The 23,620-nt window shown below is 48.9% G+C and overlaps 1 long non-coding RNA gene across 1 annotated transcript; it reads right to left on the bottom strand.

The window, feature by feature from the left end:
- Positions 1 to 17,288: 17,288 nt before the first annotated feature.
- On the bottom strand, positions 17,289 to 21,448 carry LOC126049328 (uncharacterized). Its single transcript, XR_007509154.1, has 3 exons — positions 21,069 to 21,448; positions 18,452 to 18,550; positions 17,289 to 17,769 (listed from the first exon to the last, which is right to left on the bottom strand). It is a non-coding gene; the product is annotated as an uncharacterized LOC126049328 (long non-coding RNA).
- Positions 21,449 to 23,620: the final 2,172 nt, after the last annotated feature.

The following is a 23,620-nucleotide window of genomic DNA, read 5'->3' as shown; positions in this document are numbered from 1 at the left end:
GGGAACGCTGCGAGGAGCTTTGCGTGTCAAGGGTGACGGTTCTCCCCGACAATACCTTGGTGCCGGCCGGAGTTCGATCGACACTCGATCTCGTCCAGTCTCACTCGCAAGGTCCCATCCGGGTCGCCAAAACCGTTACCGAAATCCAGAATAAAACTCCTTAACACCAACGTGAAGTTAAGAAGCAGGCACTTTGTTTTTCGCAGCGCTGGGGACACGGGGGATCGCTCCTCCAAAGGCGTGTCCCACTTAGTATCAAAATCCGTCAGTTTTTACAGACTTTTCCCGTCCGGTCATTGTTACCTAAGCTCCTTCCGTAAAAACGCATACTATGCTCATTCTTAAATTTAACCTTTGTAATGATCGGTCCTGTGATTATATAGCCTTATCAATATTCTTAGTTAAAACCAATCATTGGTCAGTGACACTTGGCTCTGCTGACTGGCATCTTCGATACTGAAATCGAGATGGGAAGGGTAAGGGGGTTTCCAAGCAGCAAACTGGTGTCCACGACGGTTTCCTTAGTTTCCTGAAACAGAACGTAGGAAAACCAGTAACTTCCTGGTGAGGTTTCTAGGGTTAGCCGTTTCAAACTTTAACAATATTATGGTTCCTAGCGTCACGCATAACACAGCTCCTAAAGTTTCTATGGCTACGTTTCAAACTTAACAATCCTATACGTTATGCTTCACAATTTTACTTCTTCATCAAACCTAACTCTTCTATGTGATTAAATGTTGATTTCTTTGCCAGAATATTTGCAACAGCTGGAGCCCAGCAGGAACAGGGGTGGCACGGCCCGACCCCCCCCAGCGCCTCACCTCCTCCTCCCCTGGGCTCCCTCACAGCCCCTCGCCCCGTGCAGAGGGAGCGCAAACGCAGCCCGGAGGGCAAAGGGGCCAGCCGGCCAGCGTCTATTCAGTCAGTCGCGCGCCTATTGAGTCCTGCCAGCGAGTCTGCTCCGGGGCTCGGGGCGCCCCCCGGCGCTCCCCCTGCCCCTCGGACACCTCTGATAGCATATTTCCATTACGTTCTGTATGGCACGTCTAAATATTTGGATGGTTTTAATACTTTGTACCAGCTGTGGTTTGCTGCTAGGTGACTGTAAAAGTGAGATTTGGTAAATAATTATTAGAAATCTTATACTAACGCTACGACTGAAACAATAGACAAAAGTATAGCCAAGCAATTAACTAGCAGAGGTAGGTACTCCTAAGTTTTGCAGTTCTTTGCTCTTATGACTAGATGTTCCTGTACGCTAAATGGGAACAATGCTGAAACTGACTACATGTGATTGAAACTGCGTTAAGCTTCAAGATCAAAGAACAAGGACAAGAATAAAGACTTTGAGGACAGCCAGCAAGAACTTCAAATGGGTCGGTGGTCTCAGAAGCACCCCTTCGTCTCAAATGGATCCGTCATTGCACGTGATCGGATGTAGGCAGTGCTATGATAATTGGTTGCCGTCGTTTTTATGTATACGTATACTAATCTGATTAATAAGCAATTAGTTATTCTATATAACCTGTTTGTGCTAAAGCTGTGGCATGCATGCCAGGTGGAACTATCCGCCGTGCATCCAGCGCTGCAATGAAGAATGCCCGCTTTCTAAAACTCCAAAACGAGTCTTAGGGAGTTTCTTCGACCGGCTTTTCAGTATCAGAGGTACAAGGGAGGAAAGGAGAAAAAAAAAAAAAGAAAAAAAAAAAAAAAGGCAGGGGTGTGGGAAAGAGAGGGACCAAGTGAGGGAGGGGCAGGGAGGGACCAGAACGCTGAAGAGGGGAGACAGGGCCCCGAGGGCCCGGGGCTCACCGCAGCTCTTGTTCTTGGCGCTGCCAGGAGACTTTGCCAGTTCAGCCACTTCTTTCTCCTTCTCTCCTCCCTTCCTCTTCTGTAACTCCAGTCGCTTGGCTGTCCTCCGCATAGCGGAACACGCGAGCCCCTCGCAGCTCTTACGAGATGAGGCCTCCTAGACACGTAGCCTCGCCCGCTCGCTCACTACGTGGCCGTAACGCGCTGCTGGTCACGCATACAGACCCGGGCGGTCTGACCTGCTGTGGACTACGAGGAGGGCTCCTCCCACACCCACAGAGGCAGGGTCTCTCTGGCCTGCAGCGGGAGGCAGCTGCCAGCCAGATGGCCTTCCGTTTCTTCTTCTTTTCCTTTCTGTGGCCTCTCCAGCTTCAGCAGCTCCCGTCCACAGCCAGTAAGCGCTCCACCTGCCCCTCTGTGCTCCCGTGCCGCGAGGAGAGGGAGGCCGGGCAGAGACAGCCCACGCGAGCCTGAGGCTGCTGCAGTCAACGGCATCCCCGGGGACGAACGGACAACCGCGCTCACAGCGTGGCCTCTGGCAGAGGGAAAGAGGCAGCAGCGACCGTTATTACCACAGCTCTGCCCTGGCCGGAGCCCCTCCGTCCGCAGGGGCTTCCGCGGACGGACGCCGCTTCTTCCCCGCGCCGCTGCTAACGGCACCCACGTTAAGGGAGACTCGAGAACACCGGAGGGCCAGCTTGCCGCCCTCACGACAGGGCTCGGGGGCTGCCTGCGGCTACAGCACAGGCTTCAGGGGAGGGGCTGCAGCTGGGGGCAGCCGCACGGGCCGAGCGGGGCCGGGGGAAGGCGCCGGGGGAGCTCCGGTGACTCGGGGAGGCGCCCGCTGGCCACGCCTGGGGGGTGCCCGCCTCCGTCCCCTCTTCCCTTCTGTCGGCTCTTGGGGACCTGCCCGGCGCTGCCCTGGCCCGGCTCACCTCCGGCGGACCGGGAGCCTGCCGCAGCGGCCGCTTCGCAGCTTCCCGTCCCGCCAACCCCGGGCGGCCAGCGGGCAGGAGGCACCCGCCGCCCCCGCCGGAGGGGATCGCTCGCCTCACCCGCGGTCCCGGCGCTCGCCCGCTGCCGCCGACACCCGCGTCCTGCGCGCCACCACGCTGCTCCCGGGGACCGCGCATGCGCGCCGGCCGTACGACGGTGCGCCCGGCGCGCGAACGCCGGGCTGCAGTACCGCACTTTGCCCACAAGGCGGCACCAGCGGCGGCGGCGCTGCTGCTGCGCACCTGTGCGGTGCCGGCGCTGCTGTTCGGCGCTTTGCGCGCGGAGCGCCCGCCGACACCGCGCCCGCGGGGCGGCAGCGGCGTTTCCTTACCGGGAGGCAGGAAGCAACGAGCGCGGCGGCACTTTCCCCCGGGGCCGCACTGCCGGTACCGTCGGACGGCACGTGCAGGACCGGGGCAGCCCCACGCACGCGCAGCCTCCGAGCTGCAGTACCGAGCATTGGCCGCGGGGTGGCAGCGGCGAGAGCTTGGCAGAACGCGCATGCGCGGCACCCCAGCTGCAGTATCGGACTTTGGTCGTTAGGTGGCGAAAGAGAGCTCTGGCGCATGGGGCCGCGACCGCGCATGCGCGGCTCCCGAGCTGCTGTACAGTGGTTTGGTAGCCAGGCAACAGCAGGAGCGCCGTAAACCGCGACGCCACGCATGCGCAGTTACCGCGGCGACGTGTCGCACTTTGGTTGCCAGGCAACAGCGGCGAGAGCCGTACAAGGCACAGCGCGCATGCGCTGATGGCCACCTGCGGTAACGCGTTCTGGTTGCTAGGCGACAGCAGGAGCGCACCCGCGCCTGCGCAGTTATCAAGGCGTCGTGTCGCGCTTTGGTTGCTAGGCAACCTCGGCGAGAGCCGTACAAGGCGCAGCGCGCATGCGCGGATGACGAGCTGCCGTAAAGCGTTCGGGTTGCTAGGCAACAGTAGGAGGGCCACCGCGCATGCGTATTTATTGAGGCGTCCTGTTGCTCTTTGGTTGCCTGGCAACAGCGGCGAGCGCCGTAAAAGGCGCAGCACGCCTGCGCAGATGCCAAGCTGCCGTAACGCATTCTGGTTGCTAGGCGACAGCAGGAGCGCCTCCGCGCATGCGCAATTATCGAGGCGCCGTGTCGCGCTTTGGTTGCCAGGCAACAGCGGCGAGCGCCGTATAAAGCGCAGCGCGCATGCGCCGATTCCGATCTGCCGTAACGCGTTCTGGTTGCCAGGTAACAGCGGCGAGCGCCGTACACGGCGCAGCGCGCATGCGCGGTTGCCGAGGCGACGTAACTGTTTCTGGTTGCTAGGCGATAACAGGAGAGCCGTAAACCGCGATGGCGCGCATGTGCGGTTACCTTGGCGCCGTGTCGCGCTTTGGTTGGCAGGCAACAGCGGCGATCGCCGTACAAGGCGCAGCGCGAATGCGCGGATTCCGATCTGCCGTAACGCGTTCTTGTTGCCAGGCAACAGCGATCACCGCCGTACACGGCGCAGCGCGAATGCGCGGTTGCAGAATTGCCGTAACGCGTTCTGGTTGCTAGGCAACTGCAGCGAGCGCCTTACAATGCGCAGCGCGCATGCGCGGCTGCCCAGGCGACGTAACGCTTTCTGGTTGCTAGGCGACAACAGGAGCGTCGTAAACCGCGACGACGCGCATGCGGTCTTTCCGTGGCGTCATGTCGCGCTTTGGTTGCCAGGCAACAGCGGCGAGCGCCGTATAAAGGGCAGCGCGCATGCGCCGATTCCGATCTGCCGTAACGCGTTCTGGTTGCCAGGTAACAGCGGCGAGGGACGTACACGGCGAAGCGCGCATGCGCCGTTGCAGAACTGTCCTAACTCTTTGTGGTTGCTAGGCAACAGGAGCTACCGCCGTACAAGGCGCAGCGCGCATGCGCGGTTGCCGAGGCGACGTAACTCGTTCTGGTTGCTTGGCGACCACAGGAGCGCCGTAAACCGCGACGCCGTGCATGCGCGTTTACCAAAGCGTCGTGTCGAGCTGTGGTTGCCAGGCAACAGCGCCGTGCTACGTACAACGCGCAGCGCGAATGCCGAGCTGCCGTAATGTGCTTTAGTTGCCACGCAACAGTAGCGAGCGTCATGCGCGCCTGTCGAGATGCCTTACCGCGTCTCGCTTACCCGTCAACAGCAGGAGCCCACCGACACACGCCACCGCGCATGCGCGCCTCCCCAACGCCAGTTCCCACCTTCGGCCACGGGGCAGCAGAATCCGCACCCCCGCAATGATCCTCTTCTGAGCGTCAGCTGCGTGAGGGATGACTGACAGCTCGGCCCAGTAGAGACCAGCCGCAGGCGGCAACTCCTTACTGAGGGCACAGGGCTGACGTCGCCCTGCCCTCTCCCCACTCGCAGCCCGGGCAGGCCTCTTCATCGCCTCCCTTCCAAAAAGCACCCGAGCGGCTGGAGCATTTACAGCAGTCAAGTGCAAGGAACAGACAATTCGGGTGGCCGCTTCTGTCCCTGCCCCCCCACCCCATTATCTAGAGAGGAGAAGCAGCACAGGGAACCTGCACATGTGGGGGGGGGAGGGGTAAGGGGAGGGGTGTCCCCTGGAGCAAGCCCCAGGGACTGCTGTATCCCTCTGCATGGGGCATCAGGGTTGCGGGAGCGACAGCAGCCAGTCAGCAGACGCTGGCGAGAGATTTACAACAAAAAATAACACCTGGTTCAGGTGGCAGCCTGAAGGCAGGCCACAAGAGACCCAAAGCTGCTTCGTGCCAGAGGGGCAGCTCTGTTTGGCAGGAAAGGCCGCGGCCCAGCGCACCAGATGCAAGCAGCCCACCTGCAAGCGAGCGATACCCCGGCGACCCTGGGGCTCGGTCGGGGTGGGCACCTCCGTGCTATCAGAACGCTGCTCTCCTAATCCTGCACGCACGCAAGGCTTCTTGCGCGGGACTTGTCTCTTATCGAAGAGACGCTGCATGGTGTTACTTACCGCCCTGCCCTCCGGCGTGCAAAGTAATCAGACGTGAAGCAGGGAAAGCAAAGAGGCCTGTCGGGATATTAGATGTCCTCAGCAGAGGACCACAGAGCCCTCGAGGTTCCATCTTTGCTCCCTACAGGAGCGTGGCTCCGCACTCCTTGCCGCTCCTGCCAGCGTCACAATTGCCCTTTGCCGCCTGCAACACGGCCCCAGTACTGCCGCTTACAGAGCGAGAGGCGCTCGCTATAAAGCGGCGATGAAGAACAAGGACGTCCCGGCGAGATGGCAGGAGGAACATAGAGAGCCTCCAGCATTAGCCAGGCAGGGCTTGCAACTCACCTTGTGTCGTGGTTTAACGCCAGCTGGCAATGAAGGCCCACGCGACCGCTCACTCGCTCCCCCACCCCCAGCAGGACGGGGAGACAATCGGGAGGGCAAAAGTGAGAAAACTCGTCGCTTGAAACGAAAACAGTTTAATCATCATTAAAAAGAAACAACAACAACAACTTGTAAGGAAAAGAAGAAAAAAATGACAGAGAACAGGGTGCAGGCAGCATGCCAGGGATCTGGAGCCTGATGGATGATGGGTGGGCGGAGGGGGTGGTGTGGAATATGGAGGAGGGAAAGGAAGCGGGGGAGAGCAGGAGATAGGAGAGCAGGGGGTGCAGGGGGAAACAACTTGCATGGGTTAGAAACTCGCAGGGGTGAAGGGGGCGGGCTGGAGCAGCAGGGGGCATATGGGGGAGAAACACACGCCCGGGAGAGGGTAGGTGAGGGTACAAAGGTGCATGGTGGGACACGGGTGGGGATGACCTACCCCAGGGAGTCCACCCAGGATGATCCACAGCAGGTAACTCACCTGGGATAACCCGCAACAGAGCATCCACACCAGATCATCCACGCTGGGAGGACCCCCAGCAACGCCCCTCAAACTGCCTGTGCTTCACCCCCAGTCTTCCCCAAACTGGGGAGTGTTTTGCTCTTTCAAAATACTCAGTTTGGGGTGTGTTTCAGTGCTTTTCCACAACATAAAAAGGGGTGATCTTTTGGTTGTGGTTTGTGCATGAAAATGGGGTGGGGTTTTTGCTTTCCAGCTGCGCAAATCCAGGCAGATTTGGCTTTCCCAGAAGTCCCAAATTTGTTTGGTATTTCTCCTTTGCAGACCCAGAATCAGGGGGTTTGGCGTTGTCCTGGTTTCAGCTGGAATAAAGCTAATTTTCTTCTGAGTAGCTGGTAAAGGGCCATTTTGGATTTAGGATGAGAATAATGTTGACAACACACTGATACTGTACTTGTTGCTAAGCAGTGTTTATACTAAGTCAAGGACCTTCCAGCTTCTCATACCGCCCTGCCAGCAGAGGCTGGGGGTGCACAAGAAGAGTCGCTGAGCTAAAGGAGGATTCCAGGTAAAAAAGGTCAGCTCGAAATACACCACCTCCTCTAAAAGTTAAGAGCGATTTGAACACGTAAAATCAGCATTTAGGCTAATCGATACCATTTTGAACACCTTCTTAGCATACAAGTAAACACTCTTGCCGGTGTTGGAAAACATCTCCTCCCTTCCTTACAGCGCTGCTGCAGGGAGATAACCCTGGGAGGCTGTGGGACGAGGTCATACACAATCAGAATCTACACTTACAGATCCACCACAACAGCTACAGCCCTTGTGTTACTGATTGATTATTGATTAAGTTATTGATTTGTTATTGATTGGTTGGTAACTTTAATCTTTTTTTACTGATTTGATAGTGGTTAGAATAAATTATGTTTGATAAAAATCTTAAAATGGTAAGAAACAGTTTAGTAAAGATACCTCTATTGCATTTTGCACATTTAATTAATAACCGACAGCTGCTGTGAAACCCTTTGTATAACCTGATACCAAGGCCGAAGGAATTGGTCAAAATCATTTAGAAGGAACGTTTAGAACTTAGCTGACAAGTTTGAGATTTAAGAATGATTTTGACATAGTGTTTGTCAGTAGGAGTATATTATAACAAACTAGTGATGTAGTGTTTGTCAGCAGGAGTATAGTATAGCAAACTAGTGATGTAGTGTGTGTCAGAGGGAGTATAGAATAACAAACTAGAAGAATGGAGAAGATGTCAGAATTACAAATTAATGGAATTGATAAAGGTCGAATAAAGTGACCTGTAGTAATTTGCCAATAATAGTTAGTTAGTGATTTACCAAGGATCCAACTGCGCAGAATCACCTGGAGAAGGTCAAGAAGCAGACAAGTGAGGAAGACTATGAAAGACCACTAGAGGACTCTAGAAGACCACCAGAGACCTTCAATGCGCATGTGTAAAGGACATTAATATATGCTAATGAAGGCTAATGATTTCTTGGAAATATAATGAATATGAATGAATAAGTTCAATATAAGGTGTATGATTTTGGAGTTCGGTGTGCGTGGTTCGTGAGAGGACTCACCCGCGCACCCGGCCGTCAATAAAGAAGTGTCTGCTTATCTGCACTAAATTGGTGTTGATAAGTTTTTTATTCCGAGTTTTTCGGTAACAGTTTTTGGCGACCCAGATGGGACCTCGCTGAGAGAGACCGGAGGAGTCGGGGACCTGATCGGTTCCAGCCGGCACCGAGGATTTCTCGGGGATACCCATCGATCCCCGATCCATAAGGCTCTTTGCGACATCCCCTGGATTTTGGTAAGACACTTCTTTTCTTTCTATATTAAGGGTAGTGGGTTAGAGTCCCACTAAAGTGGGTTAGAGTCCCACCGGTGGGTTAGAGTCCCACCGTATCGTCTGCCTGTCAGACGCGGCGAAAGCTGCGCAGGGTTGGACTAAAGGATCCTGAAGGAAGTGGAAGCCTAGGCGTCTGCCCGTAAGACATAAGCGAAAGCTATTGCAGGGTTGGACAATTTGGGAGTGGGTTAGAGTCCCACAACTTTTGAAGATTCTGGGTTAGAGTCCCAGCTTCAAAAGCATTTTGGAGTGGGTTAGAGTCCCACAACTTTTGAGGATTCTGGGTTAAAGTCCCAGCTTCAAAAGCATTCTGGAAATTTTGGGTTTGAGTCCCAATTTTAAGGAATCTTTAAGAATATATGTGTATTTCTGTGGAAAGGTGTGGGTGTGAGTGCTGTAAGTGTAAGACGTGCACGAACTGAGTGTGGTGTGTGGAAGAATAAAGTGTCGGGTTTGAGTAATTATATATTGTATGGTATAGCTCTGACTAAGGTTGGAAGTTATAAAGTGTGAATATATCTTGTTGGTTAAAATTTGCCAGGGGATATTGGTTATGACTCTCGCCTAGGGAAGTCGGCTTTGTCCGTGCCCTAGTCGAGTAGGTGGACTCCATTACCTGGCAACAATTGTTATCAATATTTATTTGATATCTGGCATTTGATATTGGTTTGGTATCAGACATTTGATAGTTGATTATTGATATTTGATATATATAATAGTTACCTGGTATTGGGCTTTAACATAATGGCATTGGCCAGAATATTCAAAAGTAAGAGTATGGGAAATTTGTCCACTGATGGAAAGATACCGAAAAATTCTCCGTTAGGATGTTTATTAGCACACTGGAAAGATTTTCAGGATGATTTGTGGAAAAATCAAATGATCGAATATTGTAATTATTGGTGGCTTCTGTATACATTAGAAGATCAGGAAAGGTGGCCCATGAATGGGACACTGAATTACAATACTATTTTGCAATTAATGTTGTTTTGTAAAAGGGAAGGGAAATGGGGTGAAATGCCATATGTGGATTTATTCTTTTACTTAAGACAGAGACGGGATTGGCAGGATGAATGTAAGCTAACTAGTAGAGACAATTTGGTGATGGCTATAACGTCTGATAATAGGAAAGGGAAGAAATGTTGTTTGGCGTGTGACACTGGAAAAGAGTGTTTAAAGGAGAAAATTGTCCCCAGAGAAGATGAAGGGCCGGAGTTGGATATATCCCGTCCTAGGAGGGGAAGGAATTGGAATCAAGGGCATAGGGAACAGATAGAAGCAGAAAGTAGTGGAATAGAAGATCTGGGGGAAGGACCGTCTGAAGTTGTAATTCATACCCCCATTTCTCGGAGGACTCGACAGCAGGCACAGACAATAGCTCCCTTGCGTCAGGGGGTTGGTAATGACGGGTCGGTGTATGTAAAAGTGCCCTTTTCGGTCACGGACTTGATGGCTTGGAAGCAGGCAGCTGGAGTATATAGGGAAGATCCTGAGAGGGTAGGTAGAGTGGTGGATACTATAATCAGAACGCAAAATCCGGACTGGAGTGATTTACAGGTGATCTTGGATAATTTGTTGGATGATACAGAAAAGCAGATGGTACTAAAGACTGGCAAAGCACAGGCAGAAGTGGCTGTAGTAAGTGGAATAACAGGTGGAACATTAGAGCAGAATTTTCCGTCTGGGGATCTGCAGTGGGATCCAAATAAGGAGGAACATAGAGAAAAGCTGAGACGGTATCAGAAATGGATTTTATATGGAGTTAAACATGCTATGCCTAAATCTTTGAATTGGTCTAAAATGTATGAGGTGAGACAAGATAAGAATGAGTCTCCATCAGCGTTTCTAGAGAGGCTGAAAGAAGCTGCCAGAAAATATACTGATTTAAGGATAGATACAGAGGCAGCCCAGATACAGTTGGCTTTGATTTTCATGGGACAATTGGCACCAGACATAAGAAAGAAACTTCAGAAGCTGGAGGGAGAGGATTCAAGGAGTTTGAATAGAATGCTGGAGGCAGCATGGAAAGTATATAATAACAGGGAAAAGGAAGAAAGGAGAATCAGAGAAAATAGATTATTGGCCGTAATGACAGGTATAGCAGACAGAGGACGAGGTAGAGGAAGAGGGCGAGGTATCAGTGGACGGGAAGGATTTAGGAATTTTAGTAATCAAAATTTTAACACCCCTTTAGGAGTGAATCAGTGTGCTTTGTGTAGGGAGGAAGGACATTGGAAAAGAGATTGTCCTAGAAATGAGCAATGTTCAGTAGGAAATATTCAAAAGGAGGTAGCCAGAATGATGGTTTTGGATGAATGAAGGGGACCAGAGGGGAACCCAGCTGAGCCTCTGGTTATAATTAAGCTGGGAGAAAAAGAAGTTAAATTTCTAGTGGATACAGGAGCGACATTTTCGGTATTAAATACTTGTAAAGGAAAAATTGGAACAAAACCAGCAAACATAGTGGGAGCAACAGGGAAGGAAGAAAACAGACCATTCCTGCAACCTCTAAGTTTGGAAATAAAATGATTACACATGAATTTTTGTATGTACCAGAATGCCCGATACCCTTGTTAGGAAGGGATTTGTTATCCAAATTAAATGCACAAATTGTGTTTGAGGAAGGAGAACTCTTTTTGAAAATACCTGAGTCAAAACCCGGAGAAATTCTGATGATACAAGAGAAAGTGGAAGAACAGGAAATTCCACCGGAGGTGGAATTTGCAGTAATTCCTACAGTGTGGGAAACAGATATTCCTGGTAAATCAAAATTGGCAGCACCTGTAAAAATAGATTTAAAGGAAGATGCAGGAACAGTAAAAATTAAACAATATCCAATTAAACCAGAAGCTAGGCAGGAGCTGAAGAAATTGATTGATAAATTCATAGAGTACAAAATTTTGGAAGAATGTGAATCGGAATATAATACTCCTATTTTACCAGTCAAAAAACCCTCAGGTGGATACAGGTTGGTGCAAGATTTGAGAGCAGTGAATCAGATAGTCAAGGATATATATCCTGTGGTAGCAAATCCTTATACGTTGCTAACAGCATTAAAGGAGACTCATCAGTGGTTTACAGTGCTTGATTTGAAAGATGCTTTCTTTTGTATACCGTTGGAGAAAGAAAGCAGAAAGCTGTTTGCTTTTGAATGGGAGAATCCACAGACAGGGCGAAAGATGCAGTTGACATGGACAAGATTACCCCAAGGATTTAAAAATAGCCCGACAATCTTTGGAAACCAACTAGCAAAAGAGCTTGAAATTTGGAAACAGGACAAACCAAGGCCTGAACATCTACTTTTGCAATATGTGGATGACATCTTGATTGCTACAGAAGAAAGATTTACCTGCATACAGGTAACCATTGATCTCTTAAATTTTCTGGGACTAAATGGGTACAAAGTATCCAGGAAGAAAGCTCAAATAGCACACCAGACTGTGATATATCTGGGCTTTGAGATCTCAAAAGGGCAGCGACAATTGGGAAAAGATTGCAAAGAGACAATTTGTAGCATACCTGAGCCGAAAAACATCCATGAACTCAGAGCATTCCTGGGAATGGCTGGGTGGTGTCGTCTCTGGATCATGAACTACGGTTTAATAGCTAAACTGTTGTATGAAGCCCTAAAGAACTCTTCTTTTGTGTGGGGTCCAAAACAGCAGAGGGCCTTTATGGAGTTAAAACGTGCTTTAATGTCTGCACCTGCTTTAGGCCTTCCTGATTTAACCAAGGATTTTCAGCTGTTCATCCATGAAAGACAACGCTTGGCACTTGGTGTGTTAACCCAGAAGATGGGAAGCTGGAAGCGACCGGTCGGATACTTCTCCAAACAATTGGACACAGTGAGTAAAGGATGGTCAAATTGCCTTCGAGCGGTGGCTGCAACAGTAATGCTTATACAAGAAGCTCGGAAATTGACATTGGGAAAAACAACAATAGTCTATGTCCCACACATGGTGAAAACTGTTTTAGAACAAAAGGGGGGACATTGGTTATCTCCGAGCAGAATGATGAAATACCAGGTAGTACTAACTCAACAGGATGATGTAATTTTGAAAACAACTAACCTGGTAAATCCAACAGTGTTTTTAAGTTCTATACAGGAAGAAGGACAATTGGAACATGATTGCTTGGCTGCTATCGAGTACGTTTATTCCAGTCGTGAAGATTTGAAGGATGTACCACTGGAGCAACCGGACTGGGAGTTGTATACTGATGGTAGCAGCTTCATGGAACAAGGAATCCGATATGCTGGATATGCGGTAACAACAGATACCACAGTTATAGAAGAAGGAGCATTGGCAAGTAATACTTCAGCTCAGAAAGCGGAACTTATTGCTTTGATTCGAGCTTTGGAACTAAGCGAAAACAAGAAAGTGAATATTTGGACAGACTCAAAGTATGCCTTTGGGGTGGTACATGTCCATGGAGCATTGTGGAAGGAAAGAGGATTGTTGTCCTCTCAGGGATCAAATATCAAACATCAAGGTGAAATTTTAAAATTATTACAGGCAGTTCAAAAACCAGATCAGGTAGCAATCATGCACTGTAAAGCACACCAAATTGGAAACACAAAGGAAATTGCTGGAAATAATTTTGCCGATAGAGCAGCAAGAAAGGTAGCCAAGGAACGAGCATGGCAAATGGCACTAATTCCCTCCAAAACAGTAACTCTTCCCAGGGAGGAATCAAGATATTCGGAAGAGGATGATAAGTTAGGCCAATTATTAAATGCTAAGAAAAATCAAGCCGGATGGTGGGTAACACCTACAGGACAGGTGGTACTTCCACCCGTTCTGATGAGAGAAATAATCCAAACGAAACATCAGGAATGTCACTGGGGAGCAGAAGCCTTAGTAACCTCCTTACAAAAACAAGTAGTATCGCTCAGAATGTTAGGAATGGTAAAAATGATAACTGCAAAATGTGAAGTATGTTTGAAAAATAATCCAGTGATCAGGAAAAAGGTACAAATGGGTCGAATAAAATCTGGTACAGAGCCTGGAGATTATTGGCAAGTAGATTTTTCAGAATTATCTAGGCAGAAAGGGTATCGGTACATTCTGGTGGGGGTTGATACTTTTTCAGGATGGCCAGAAGCTCTTCCCTGTCGTTCCACACAAACAAAGGAAGTAGTAAAGTGGTTACTACGAGAAATAATTCCAAGGTTTGGAGTTCCTATTGGAATTTCTTCTGACAGAGGTCCACACTTTGTTGCAGAGGTAATCCAAAATGTTAGTAAAATTCTGGGTATAACATGGGATTTGCATACCCCATGGAGACCACAATCCAGTGGGAAAGTAGAAAGAATGAATCAAACCCTAAAAAGACAAATAAGTAAAATTTGTCAGGAGACTAATTTAAAATGGCCACAAGCACTTCCATTGGCATTATTACGAATCAGAGTACAACCAAAGAGTGGAACATCAGTCAGTCCTTATTAATTGTTTTATGGGAAACCTTATGAGTCCCCGGAACCAAACCCAAATATGTATGTAAAAGGAAAACAAGATGTGTATAACTATTTGCTTTCCCTAGGAAAAACTTTGGCTGTGATTCGGAGGATTGTGGTGTGGAATAGACTATTATCCTTGGAAGCTCCGGTCCATGACTTCCAACCAGGAGACTATGTCTACGTGAAAACGTGGGCTTCTGAACCCTTGCAAGGACGTTGGAAAGGACCCTTCCAGGTACTGTTAACCACCTTCACGGCGATTAAGATTGCCGAATCAGAGGCTTGGATACACTACACTCGAGTGAAGAAAGCACCTGCTACATGGAAGATCATCAGCCGTAACCCGAAGACTTTGAAACTGACTCTGAAACATGTCTAATTATACATATCAGTTTGTGATTATTCTTTTTATAGTGGTTTGGCAGATGGTGCTGGTGGGAACCTGGACGGAACTGATGAATAGGAACAAGAGACAAGTAGAAACAGAGCAATTGATTGGCATTCCAGAAAAATCGGTTGAGGAAAATTTGATGTTAGGATTGATTAAAGGATTTGCCCATTTACAAAATGTTACTCAGATCACTGCTTGTTTACCAATACCAAGAGCAGTAGGGGAAACTATCCCTTGGGGAATTTTAACCATGAATTTAACCACCCTGGAACACAAAAACGAAACCACTCACTGTAAACAAGTGCCAGTGACACAATGGTCCGAGCAGGTAAAGGTCATCAGAAAACAATGGAAATGGATGGGCAGGGAAGAAGATTGTCTGAAATTATTGAATCATCAATTCACCCCGGCCTCCCCTTTAGGAGATATGTTTGCTATGGGTAGTCCTATGGGTTGGTGCTTGTATGATGTACAAGTCAAAACTAACGGAAGTCGGAGTATTATGGAATGGAAATGTAATGAGACTAATCAGGCCGTCCCAGAAAACACAGTTAGCTGGGATTCGATATGCTCTATGGCCATAATGTTTCAATTTCAATATATGGCCAAAACTTCTTGGTGTATTACTTGGGATGGATTAGTTGTTACAGCCTGGCCATCTATAAATGACAGAAAGAGTACACTGCGGATAAAAGAGAAAATGGTATCTTGGTGGAAATGCGAGAAAGTTTACGATTGTAGTACTACAGACCCAACAATAGAAAGAATTCCCCCTTTGGCTGCGGCCTTGAAATATGGCTCCTTGTGTAGGGGACTTAAAAATGATCTCAAATTAACTGAAACATTCCTACCTAAAAGGGGAACCTTTTTTAGTTGCAGAAAAACTACCATTCAGAGTCCAGGACATTTAGTTTGGGCACTAAGTGATGGAACCTGGACAACTCAATTATCACTGGATGGTACAGTAAAACAAATTATTTTAGGCATGCCAACATTGTGTCCGATTTGGAAGAAATCACCATTTAAAGGGCCTTTGGAGAATTTAAGGTTAAAACGGACCAAGAGATCTGAGACAGATGAAGAGATATGGAACGAACCAACATCGGGAGTAAAAATTGGCTGGGCTCTTGAATCTCTTTTGAACCCCATAGCTTCATACAGAAATAGAGAATGGCTTTATCATCTAACAGGCCAGGTAGAAAAATTGGCGAACATTACAAAGAAAGGGTTTAAGGAATTAAATATCCAGCTGCAGGCAACTTCCAGGATGACTCTTCAAAATAGAATGACCCTAGACCTACTCTTACTTAAAGAACATGGAGTGTGTGGATACCTCAAGGATAGATTGGACCATTGTTGTATTCATATTCCTAATGTTACTCAAGACGTAGAACATGATCTGGAGCTATTGAGCAAAATTGAGAAAGAAACCGAGACCATTCGAGAGGATATGTCAGAGGATTGGCTGGAAAAAATTTTTAGCGGATTAGGGTGGAATCTGAGTTCTTGGTTAAAATCTATAATTAAAATGTTGTTTCTGTTACTAATTGTCTTTTTGATGATCATGCTGACATATGTCTGTTTAAAAAGACAATTTATTAATAAAATTGCAGTCAATCGCATGATCATGAGAGAGGTTCCAACTGTTCCACCAGAGTACAGTCCACCACCACAATATGCTGAAACAAATATCGATTTGTCAAGTACTAGTAGAGAAATGTTATGTAGTTAATGTGAAAGTATTGAAATAATTTTCAACACTTTCAAAGGGGGGAAATGTTACTGATTGATTATTGATTAAGTTATTGATTTGTTATTGATTGGTTGGTAACTTTAATCTTTTTTTACTGATTTGATAGTGGTTAGAATAAATTATGTTTGATAAAAATCTTAAAATGGTAAGAAACAGTTTAGTAAAGATACCTCTATTGCATTTTGCACATTTAATTAATAACCGACAGCTGCTGTGAAACCCTTTGTATAACCTGATACCAAGGCCGAAGGAATTGGTCAAAATCATTTAGAAGGAACGTTTAGAACTTAGCTGACAAGTTTGAGATTTAAGAATGATTTTGACATAGTGTTTGTCAGTAGGAGTATATTATAACAAACTAGTGATGTAGTGTTTGTCAGCAGGAGTATAGTATAGCAAACTAGTGATGTAGTGTGTGTCAGAGGGAGTATAGAATAACAAACTAGAAGAATGGAGAAGATGTCAGAATTACAAATTAATGGAATTGATAAAGGTCGAATAAAGTGACCTGTAGTAATTTGCCAATAATAGTTAGTTAGTGATTTACCAAGGATCCAACTGCGCAGAATCACCTGGAGAAGGTCAAGAAGCAGACAAGTGAGGAAGACTATGAAAGACCACTAGAGGACTCTAGAAGACCACCAGAGACCTTCAATGCGCATGTGTAAAGGACATTAATATATGCTAATGAAGGCTAATGATTTCTTGGAAATATAATGAATATGAATGAATAAGTTCAATATAAGGTGTATGATTTTGGAGTTCGGTGTGCGTGGTTCGTGAGAGGACTCACCCGCGCACCCGGCCGTCAATAAAGAAGTGTCTGCTTATCTGCACTAAATTGGTGTTGATAAGTTTTTTATTCCGAGTTTTTCGGTAACACTTGCACTGCTGCTGCTGCTTTGCATCTTGCTTGTTTGGTGAATAAAGCTGAAAGTGAAGTGGAAAACTTCAAAGAGCAAAATGAAAAATAAAGAATAGATCTCAGTAATTCACTTTACACCAAAAAGGTGTGCCCATGTTTATATACATCCAATGAAAATACTTATACTGTAAAAGTATTTGATTTCCCTTTCCCATTACCTTAACTTGCACAGCTCTGAATTCGTACCGTTAAATTATCCCTCTCCAAAGTACACAGTTATAATGGGACTAGGGGGTTTTGTGTGTGTTACATAACGCGGAGGGACACCTGGCCAGCTGAGCTGCCCAACAGAGGCGCTACTGAACTGCCAGCGAAATGCACCATTGAAAGCCAGACAGAAAGAAAGTACTTCAGAGCACTCCGTCAAAACATCAGGAAATAACCTCATAACATTCAGTTGCCTCTCTTTTTAAACGTTTAGAAAAATACCTGACTGCTTACATACACCTAGTACATCATATAGTACAGCTATTTGGCAGTTACAGTTTAAACAATGCAAGTCAGTTTGTAAAATCCCCAGTGCTGCAATACCTCAGACTACCAAAAAGCACTGGTGGATTTCCTAATGCTTTTGGCAGTACTGAAGCAGGCAGAGTATAACATTTTCATGTTATCTCGACTGTTACAACTGAGAAACCAAAGACCAGTGATGCCATCAACTTTAGGAAGATGGGCTGTGCTTGGGTCTTTGGACTTTTTTTTTTTCTTTTTTTTTTTTTAAAGAGAGTGAAAAGTCTTGTTACTGATGACTTCTACTGTCAAGTCAATCACCTCTGAAGATCCACTCTGATGGGAAGTTCCTAAAACAAAATTTCTTTGAGTGAGAAAGACTTCCATTTTGGAAAATCTCTTTCCAACTGAAGTCAAAATTACACACTGTAAGTTAAAGGAAAAAATACATTCCTGAAGCAGAACTCATCAAAAACACCTCAGGGCTCACTGTCACTAGTTACAAGGCTGCTAATGGTTCCTGGGAAAGCCTGGGAAACACACAGATGCAGGGCCCCTTTGTCCTGTTTTGTCGTGTGTCGTGTCCCCCCCCCCCCCTACTTTGACCTTGATTGCTTTTAGTACAGATGCTAATTATCTCCGTAACGTTTTTGAGTACTACTATAAGTTATTTTTAAAAACTCATTGACTGTAAAAGCATAAAGCTTTTATCATGAAAACAAAGTCTGTTTCTTCTGAACACCTGAACTCTTACGAACAATTTCTTCCCTCTTTTAGTACAAAATTATTTTCACAGTATCATTTACTAGCAAGCACACAGAAACAGATGATTATGCTTTCAGGAAGAGAAAATAAACTGAGGGAAGTAAGCTTTGTATAGGTGTAACATGCTCCAGAACAGGACTTATTTTTAGTATTTCTGTTAAAATATTTCACGTAAAAAAAAGTAGAAGGAGAGTTGGCACACTCTCAATGTTAAAGTCCATACTGCAAGTACCTTTGCAAAAACGCAGACACACATCGTAGGCGTACCTTGTACTTGCAGGCCACTACGGAATCTTTCCCTCTGTCTCATACCGTCACGGCAGAAGAAAGGGCAACCACAGTGAAACGGTGCCAGCTGACATCCAGCTGAGAGAAGAAAAAAACCCAACACATTAGCACAAAGCTGGGTAGGAAGCCAAAGCTGCCTTTTTTTTGTGAAGGTTTGTGAAGACAGTATGACTGAGCGGAGGAAAAAATATTTTTGCATCATCTTCAGTACAGTTGTTGACACAGGCCACTAGAGCTTTTGCATCTTTCAGACAACTGTGCCTTTTTTTTTTTTTCTCCTTTCTTTTTTGACTCATTGGCAACATTCACTAGAACTCACTTTCCTAGATACACGCAGGTGACACACCCAGAGACCTACATACATTTTCTCAAGCTTTAGTACAGCCAAGGCTCCATCAAACCTATACGTCCCAAGTTGAGTATTTTTGCTAAAGAGCACAGCAACACATCTGTCCTTGTGAACTGCCTTGTTGCAAAAAAGGAATCATTTTTTTCCAGTCCGTTGCTCCAAACGGGCAAGATCTTTTAAAACCGCAGTTGTGCCACCAAACCCGCTCAGGGTCCCTCCTAGCTTTTGACTGCCTTGAGATTTAACAGGCACACGCTCCATTCCACCTTCCAACAGCAAAAATACGTTAACGCTCTTGGACCCAGAGAGCAACCCTATGGACGTCCACACACACAGCCCGCCATTTTGATGAGGAGCCACCGAGCATCCCTGCAAGCACAGCTGCACGCGCCAGATCGGTTTCACTTGCGCCGCGAGTTACCGGTTTGCAGTGAACGTAGTTTCTGACGCTTTACACCAAAAACTGTATCTCGACGCTTCGCCACAGCAGAAATGACCCATCACTAGGATGCTACAAAAACGCAGTAACACCAACTGCAAACCCACAGCAGCAACAGCTCCAGAAATATTTAGACCAGGAACAAGGGAGAAAAATAAAACAACTTCATCTCACGCACAGGGGAGCGGCAGGCAGAGAAAAGGGTTGGCATTCTGAGCCCTTACAGAAAACAGGCATTCTCCTTCCATTCCTCAGCCCGTCCGTTAAGGTCTAAATGCTGCAACACTACTACGGCAACATCAAGAGTAGGGAACGGCAGCCCTGCCACTGGACTTGCCATCGACCCATGCTATTTACGTAGCAGGACGCAGATGCAGAGGGACACATTTTGCCACACGCAACCCTGAACTTCCTGAAAATTTACGTTTACCGAAAAAAGCCATCTGGAACGTATTGCCAAACAACATTCGGCAATAAAGCTTTGATGCGTTTGACACACGCAAGTCTTTGGTCACTTGCTATTTGCTTCCTGTTGCTGCTGCTGTTCTTCCTTCAGAAATTCTACCTGTAGCCAAGTTATTCACCACTGGTTCAAGCATTTGCCTTCCTGGTATTACCAGCACATTCACAGAGGCAAGTAACTTAACTGCTCTTCTACAATTATCCAAACGACAATTACAGCCATGAAAGAGAAGGAGAGGTCAGGCAGCAGAAGAGCTCTGCAGGCTGGCACCAGTCAATATTGCACTCTCTAAAAACAAACAACAACACAACAAAACCGTGACCCTGTATCCTCCTTTTTTTTTTTTCCTTCTTTCAGAGCTCATCCCTGCCTCAGCATTTTGTCTTGTCAGAGCATGAAGCACAAGTGATCCGTACCCTGACGACTTTTGCGTGTGATGAACGCCTGTCCAGAAATAGTCCAGATCTGCAAGACTGGTGTCATTTTTATTGTTTTAATCATCATAACTCAAGTTTTATGTACTCACACATTTGTGAGGAAACTAATTAACTTCTAGACACTGCCTCTCCTTTTTTTGGGGGGTGGGGGTGGAAATGTGTTAGAGACTGAAAAACGTTACGATTCAGAGCTTCCAACCACGAGGGAGTGGTGGAGAAATCAATGAAAGCAAAGACCAACAGCAGCAACTTCAATTGAAAGTTGGCTTTAATTCCGATCACATACTTAAGCGACTCTCCAAGTCTATGCCTCGGTCCTAGGAATGATTAGCCCCTTTTTGGAAGGACAAACTTTTTTACTTAAAAGTCCTAGACTGAAGACTCCGCTGAACGGAATGGGGATTGTGCCACGGGACAACATGCCATCAACACTCTTAATGGGGAAGGAAAAAAAAAACAAACCCCAACAAATAAAAATCAAGTTTTAAGTACCAGTTCCCATCATGTTTCACTCATTACATTTCTACTGGCATCTAGGTGCTCAAAAATGAACTACAGGGACACCACATATTCCTAAAAATTCAGTTATACATAAAAAAGTAAAAGGCTATTTCCAACTTGCCCATAAAATCAGCATGAACAGAGAGAAGAGAAACACTCGACCCTGAAGAAGCTAACAGGCAGCTCTGAATTTACCAGACAGGAAATTCATTCTTTCGCCTGAAACAAAAACACATCAAGGGACCAGTTCAGGAACAGGGCACAATCTGTTAACAGCAATTTTTCCATCAGCTTTTCTGTACTAGCAGCAAATTTGCCTTCTCTGTGGGTTTAATGTGGAGCATCTGTAGTGCCCTCGAACTCGCAAGCGTTTCTCTCCGCTCCCCCAGCCCGATACGTGCGATTACCTGAGCAGCAAGCGGAATTAACCACACAGAATTTTCTTCGTGTGACGTGGAAGGTGACACTGGGAGAAGAGGAGACAAAGAAACGAACCTGCTTGTCACACCCAGCCAACGGTGAAAAGACAGGGGAGGATTCTGCCGGAAGGGCTCTGCACCCCAGGAGCTCTCACCGGCTGGTTTGTCTCCCCTTTGCCCAGTACCAAGGGGACGACAACACCTCCCCTGTGCCCCCTCGTAGGGGGGGCTGCCCCAGGAGAGCTGGGGGACCCCCACCTCGCTTCTGCCCGCGGGAATGGACTGGGCAAGACCCTCCACGCAGAGAGAGGAGTGTGGCATGGATTGGATCCCCAAGGGAACAGGCCAGGCTCCCCGCTAGCAGAAGGACAACTCACCTCCCTCCTGCTGCTCAGAGCTGCTTGCTGTGGACAGCCCTGCCTGCGCCCCGCTGCCCTTCGGCCATGCTGGGACGCTCCTGCTCATTACAGCCGCAGGTACTTTTGCCTCTGGCTAACGCATGCTCCAGACAGCGGACACCCCGCCTCGTTCCAGCTCCCGCTTGCTACAGTTCTGGCTTGTTGAAGCCCCAGCTCCGCACTGAACCTCCGCCTGATTTCAGCTGCTTCTCCTTACAAGCTCCAGCTGTGTGCAACGGTCTGGGCTTTCCATAAGGTTGTATATCAACTGCTGCCAAAGCTGGAGCATTAGGATTAAACATCAGAGTTACATGCCAAGTAAATATCCGTTAGTTTGGGTGATTAATTACTTAACAACTATTCTGAGCAGCACAGAAAGAAGAGCTGGACTCCGAGAGGGCACGTGGGGTCTGAAAAGCGCCTTTCCCCCACAGACCACCGCAGATGTTGAGTTCGGCCCGCTGCGTGCCGGCCTCCCCGAACTTTGGCGTCTGACACAACCAGACCCCCATCTCCGGGGAGGGTCCACGCACTCTGCCCGCCCCCCGCTTCCCCCCGTAGCCCCCAACACCCTCCCACCCGCCTGCAAAACCAGCCAAGCCGGCTCCCACTTTTGGCCCCCAAACCAGCTTACTTGGGGCCCATTTGGGAGCCAAAAAACCCGGCTGCTGAGCCTGTTCTCAAGGCCCAAACACGCAGGGCCGGAGCTCTGTTTCTGGGCCCAAAGCCGGGCAGCTCGGTCTGTTTCCGAGCCCCCACATCAGCCACACGAGCCTGTTGTCAAGGAACAGAAAGCTTGTTTTCCATTTCTGACCCTGCAGCGCCCACGGGCGACGCCGAGCGTCGCCACCCCACAGCCCTGCACCCCCGGGGCCCCACACGTAGTTTCGGGGAGCGCTCGGGACCTGCGGAGGGCCCGGCCCCACGCCTCTGCGGGGCAGCCCCAGCACAGGCAGGGCGCCGCTTCTCGATTGCCGTTTCAGGCTTTATTTCCCCGCCATCAGCGGCACGGCCAGGCCCCCCCACCCCAAACCCCCCAGCCGAAGCATCCCCGCAGGGAGCCGGGCCCAGCCACCCCCAGCCCGGCCCCGCTCCAGGACCCCGCGCCGGCAGCAGCCGGGGCCCTTCCCTGCCCCTGCGGCACCAGGACCCGTCCGCCGCCGCAGGAGCTCCCCCCGGGCCGCCGCTGCCCGACCCGCGCCGGGAGCGGCACGGGCCGCCCGGCCCCAGCAAGGAGCAGCCGGGGACGGGATGGGGCCGCCCCTGCGCCTGCTCCCCCCCGGCCGGACACGGGCCCGGCCCCGAACACCCCCCTCCCCCCGCAACGACCCCGGGGCAGCTTCCGCCCCCGGCGGCCCCGTGAGAGCAGAGCCCGGCCCCACCCGCGGCGGCTCCGGCCGGGGGATCCCACCTCCGCGACCCGCCGCGCCTCCCCAGCCCCGAGGCGGCTCCCGCTCCCTCAGGGCGCGGAGCGGAGCGGAAAGGAACTTCGGGCAGCCGCTGCCACTCTGCTGGGCCCGCCCAAGCGTCCCGGCCCCGGCCCCGCCCCCCCTCCGACCGCCCCCGGCCCCGGCCCCGCCCCCTCCGACCGCCCCGGCCCCGCCCCCTCCGACCGCCCCGGCCCCGCCCCCTCCGACCGCCCCGGCCCCGCCCCCCTCCGACCGCCCCCGGCCCCGCCCGTGTTCAATACAGCGATGCGGAGCAGGACGGAGGGCTGGGAAGCGAAAAACAGAACAAGGGAACAGAGAGGGAAAGAGAGAACAAACGGGGACAGGGAGAGAGAGGCAAAGAGAGGGACGGGGACCAGGACAGCGGGGAATATATGCACAGAGAGGGACAAGGTCATCCAGGTGAGTCTTGAGAATTGCCAAGGAAGGAAGTTCTTTGGGCAACCTATGTCAGTGGTTAACTGCTCTCACCATGGAAGAATTGCTTCTTACACGTCACTGGTGTTTCTCTTGTTGCACCTCGTTGCTGGAAAAGTTTCCTCTTGTCATTTCACTGTGCAGATCCGCCCAGAGTCTGGTGCAATGTTCTCTATAACCCAGTTTTAGTTACTCTAAGGCAGCAGTTAGATTCCTTCTTAGCCTTCTCTTCTCTAGGATAAGCCAGACCCATCCCTCGGGCCAGGACCATCGTGGT

This window comes from Accipiter gentilis, chromosome 22 (assembly GCF_929443795.1).
Source record: "Accipiter gentilis chromosome 22, bAccGen1.1, whole genome shotgun sequence".
NCBI lineage: Eukaryota > Metazoa > Chordata > Aves > Accipitriformes > Accipitridae > Astur > Astur gentilis.
The sequence above is the reverse complement of the archived record's forward strand: the minus strand, read 5'-3'. Positions and strand labels throughout refer to the sequence as shown.